A 4,529-nucleotide genomic window follows, 5' to 3' on the forward strand; every position below is an offset into this window, starting at 1 on the left:
GGTTGATGATGGGGCTGGTCAGCTGAGGGTGAAAAGAGGGGATGCATGGAGGTTTTTACAGGCTCACGACATGAGTGAGAAGGGGTTCACAAGCTGATCAGCAGGCAGCACGACAAACCGTAACGAGTTGCTGCTGGCAGTACATTTGCTCAGGGGACGGTCCTGCCAGATGCGTGGAAGACCGTTGATTTGGCAGGGGAAACAAACGTACTATCTCTAGATTCGGGAACAAGCAGCTCTTTGAAAGTTTCCCTGGAAGAAGCTGGAAAGGAGGATCAGCTTTGGGAGTAGCTGTCCAGTGGCAAAGGCTTCTCTGAGTCGGAGTTTTGGTGAGGCGAATGTGATGGCAAACACGTTGAATCCCTGGTACTGAATGTAAAGAAATGTGGTGGCTGCCTGTCACCCCGCGCCTCTCGGGTATTGATCCTGCTGGCAGCGGTTCGCCGGCCTTGCCGTGCCGGTGGTTCATTCAGGTGCGAGCACTTAAGCCAGACAGTTACCTTTTAAGAGGTGCTGTCGGTCATTAGATCCGTTACTGCCTACTCTTCACCTGCTCCGAGTGAGGGAGTCAGGGCTTCCCGACTGCATTTAACCTGCTTTAAAGTTCACACTTGGTCCCAGCTAAGTGGGTGGGTGTGATCGGTGAACAGGATGCAGCTCTGGAGAATGTAGGGTCTCGGTCAGCAAATGAAGACATCACCCTTCTGTTGGGAAAGACGGTGTATGCCCCAAGGCTGCAAAAATCCCCGAAGGGGAGCGGTATCCTAAATAAAGCTGTTTCTGAGGGCTCCGTCCACGTTCCATTTAGTTGAGCATTGAATTTCAGACCGGGACGGAAATCTATGCTCCGTCTTCTCCTGAATACAAATTTCCTTCTGATTTTGTGTTTCCTTGTGTTCTGCTGCTTTAATTGTAAAATTTCGATAAGTATGATTTAACTTCGTATTTCTCCTTCCTGTGTCTCTAAACAGTGCTTGTTCCTGACATTTTGTTTTAAGGGAGAATAACAGGGTATGGGAATGCCTCCTCGTTCTGTTTAGATGTGAATAAAATATAGATAGAAAGGCTGTTCCACACAGAACGGAGAAGGGTGTAATTAAAACCAGGAAAAGCTTAACTGCTTAGCTTGACTGCTGCTAACTTCACTTACTCAACGGATGCACAACCCCTCTGTTTGAAAGGAAGCCTGTAAATCGTCCTCAAGTTTTCTCACAATAAGATGAGCAGAAAATGATAAAGTTATGCAGGCAGGGGTGTTTTTCAGAGAGCGCTTTCAAAGCTTCACAAACAGCGCGTGATTTACGTAGCCGAAAAACTCCGGCTCTATTTATGTCCATCTAAGATGGACGGAGAATCCCTCCTGCCATTTTTTTTTGTGCCAGCAATAAGGCACATGGGACAGGCAGTTGATTATTGTTGGGTTTTTTCTTCTTCTGAGCTCACTGAAGGGATGTCTCTTTAAAAACACTTTATTTTTTTAAGAAATTCGTGTTGACTAATACCGGTCACTAAGTACAGGATAACTGAGAGGGAACCAAAAAGGTGACTTTGCTTTCACAGTCTGTGGAATGTGCATTTTGTTTGAAGAGGTGCAGATGTCTTTTTTAAATTGTTAATTTTTCGATGCTGATAACTGGGTAATTTTGCTACTTTTAGCATAAGCATTTGGCTTAAATCAGGAGTTGGATGAAGCAAGTGGAAAAAAAACCCAATGTCTTTCTCTGTTCAGCCCTATTTAAATATGCACAAATAAATTCCAACACTGTGGACTTTGATCTCGTGATGTTACCAAGTTGTGTTGTGACAATACTTGTGTTGTAACATCACCTAGAAAAAACAGCGCGGATGTCAAGAGAAAGCGAGCTGCTGCCTGCCAAGACTGCAGCGCTCTTCATCCTCTCCAGAGCTGGAGGAGAATTTCTTCCCCGCTGCCAGCACTTTCTCACGCTCTTGTTGCTTTACTACAGCTCGAGCTGCGCTAAGGTGGGACTGGAAGTCAGCGCTGTGTGTTGAACCCCTTCAGAGCTGGTTAGCGATGCAAGCCGCAGCTTTTTACTGGTGTCTTTTACAGTCTGCTACATGAGGAGTCTCTAAAGAGCCACCCAAATATTTTTGTTTTAGTTTGTGCTTTTTGAGGTCGTTCTTGGGTTGTATGAATGTTACCTTTACAGGGAAAGGTGGTTAAGTAGGTCAGTAATTTATAGATTCATGGTTTCTACCTTGTAGCACAAAATGAGTAAGTTTCCTCACCCTGAGTAGGGAGAACACTGCTCTCTCCTCAGCAGAGTATTGCTTTGGCCCCTGTCAAGATGATCACTTCTGCCCTTGCCTTCTCTGTTTTCTGTTTTCGAATGGTGCCAATGCTTACAGGGCTTGAGTTGTGGCTTCTTCAAGCATTTTGTTTGCAGTCATAAAATCTAAGGTGGTTGTATGGGGTTTTTTTAAGACTTGAAACAGTGCAAACTGACTTCAAATGAAGGCCAGGCAAGTATCTGAAGAATCAGGTCCTCAGAAATTTTCTGGGATTAACCATAATGGGTTTATTTTTAACTGGAAATGATGCCACCGAGTTTTCAGGCTGGTTCTGGACCTTGGGATGCCTCTTCAGCTGCTTCTTATGCCTTTGCCAGAAAGCTGATAGAATAGTTTTCTGGCCAGCGCTTAAAGCCTGGCATCTGCAAGTTGATGTTTAGTGCTTAGAGCTGCAAACTACTGCTCCTTTTGTTGAGAAGGGGGAGCTGGAAGCCTTGGGGTGCACAAAAAACAGTGTTGAAATGTCTCCTGCTGTGCATGTCTACGTCCAGGCGCTTGAGTAGACAAATTGCCACTGCTGGATGTGACCCTTAGAGAAGTGTCTCAAAACTGTCTCCCAACAGCTCGAACAACCCGTTCAGACATCTGTTGTCTACGACTTGTGACAACAATCATCTCTTTTCACTATAGGTGACAATCGAATGTTTTCACTCATTCTTGGCTGCTTTGAGGCTGTAGTGCTGCTCTCTTTGCAAAACCCCGTAGGCCTGTGTCTTGCAGATCTTGACGTACCAGGACCTGCGTGGATACTGGAACTCATCTAGACTTAACAGGAGCCTCTGCATGGGCTAGTTTTTCTCTCTCAAGAAGTCCACAAGCGTTAGTAACACTAAGGACATAACTTCCAGAACTAGAGAAGTTACTCATGAATCTTGTCACCTTGGAGCATTCCGTGAAGTTGTTTAATCTATTTGTTGAGATCGTTCTGTGAAAACCGGGCAATAAGATGGTGCTTTGGCTCCTCAGCTCTGCTAGCAGGCAGACAAGAGCTCTTCAGTGCAGTCACTGCGATGAGCTGGTGGTGGCTTCGGCCACAGAATGAGTGGCATAAATAGCAGGTCTGACTACAGGTTTTTAGCGTCTGAAAGGAAATACGAGTCAGTGACACTGCAGTTGTGTGGCTGTTTCAGGTTGATACCTTGTGAATGGGAGAAAGTGCTCTTGCCTAGTCAGCTTCCAAAACTGCGCTTGTGGCTATTTCAAGTTTATAGCATAAGGTGCTATTTTTCACCCGTGCTAATTTGGTTAGCTCATCTGAAACTTAGAAATAGCCTAGACTGTGTAGAGCTGATGTTTGGAGTGGTCTGTATTGAACAACTTCACCTTTCTGCACAGTTTGCTACAGGTCATTGCATTTACATCTTCAGAAATGTTCAGGGACTTTTATTTCACATGCGGGATGATGAGTTGGAAGAAAACCTGACTCATGAGGTTGAAACTGAGTCCTTCAATCCTCACAGAACAAGCAATGTAGTTTAGTGATCCATGGTGGCTGCCTTTATGGGAGTGTTGTGGGGATAGAGTAAATCTGAGCCTCGTAGCCCAGTGCAGGTATTTCCTAGCTCTAGGAGATCACCATGTTGATAGCAGTTGGGAGGAGAGGTGTTTACTCGTGATATTGGTAGTTATCTCAGGAATGATCTCATTTTCAAAAACACATGAAACTCACCCTGGGAGCTGTGGGGACAGGTCTTGTGGCTTCCAGCTGGTGGCATGTGCCAGTCTTTGCAGGTCCTTTTAGTATACTGAGGACAAGGCAACAGGGGTGGCACACACCTCTTGCTGTTCCAGTTAAGAAATCTGAGATTTCCCATTCTGGCTCATTTCTTACCCATCCTCGTTCGCAAGTTTTTGGGGCTCTGATAAGATGGTTCAGTCTCAAACCTGCGATATTTTCAGTAACAAGTGTGACATGTAACGGAATCCTTGGAAGACAGTGGTCTGCTGGAGTAACAGTATTAATTGCCACCAAATTCACCTTCCCTGATCGTCTGTGATGTGGTGAGCTTGAATTCAAGAACCAAGATAGGTTTGCTTGGGAAACGGGCTGTCCATCCAAACATCAGGCAGGGAGCAGCCAGAGAATTTGTCTTGAGCTAATAATGATGTTGTTTTTTCCGTGCACTGTTTTGCCGTTTTTTGCGCAGGCTGAATGAAGTTTTTGTTTTAAGGAGCATTCTAATTCTCTTTTTAAATTTATTCTTTTTCTTTTTCCT

The 4,529-nt window shown here is 45.0% G+C and overlaps 1 protein-coding gene across 1 annotated transcript in view; it reads left to right on the forward strand.

Annotated features, from left to right (window-relative positions):
* Nucleotides 1–4,529, forward strand: part of ZCCHC14 (zinc finger, CCHC domain containing 14) — a 45,560-nt gene that overhangs the window by 950 nt on the left and 40,081 nt on the right. The window lies entirely within an intron of this gene.

The sequence above is a fragment of the Buceros rhinoceros genome, unplaced genomic scaffold, assembly GCF_000710305.1.
Source record: "Buceros rhinoceros silvestris isolate BGI_N320 unplaced genomic scaffold, ASM71030v1 scaffold13087, whole genome shotgun sequence".
Taxonomy (NCBI): domain Eukaryota; kingdom Metazoa; phylum Chordata; class Aves; order Bucerotiformes; family Bucerotidae; genus Buceros; species Buceros rhinoceros.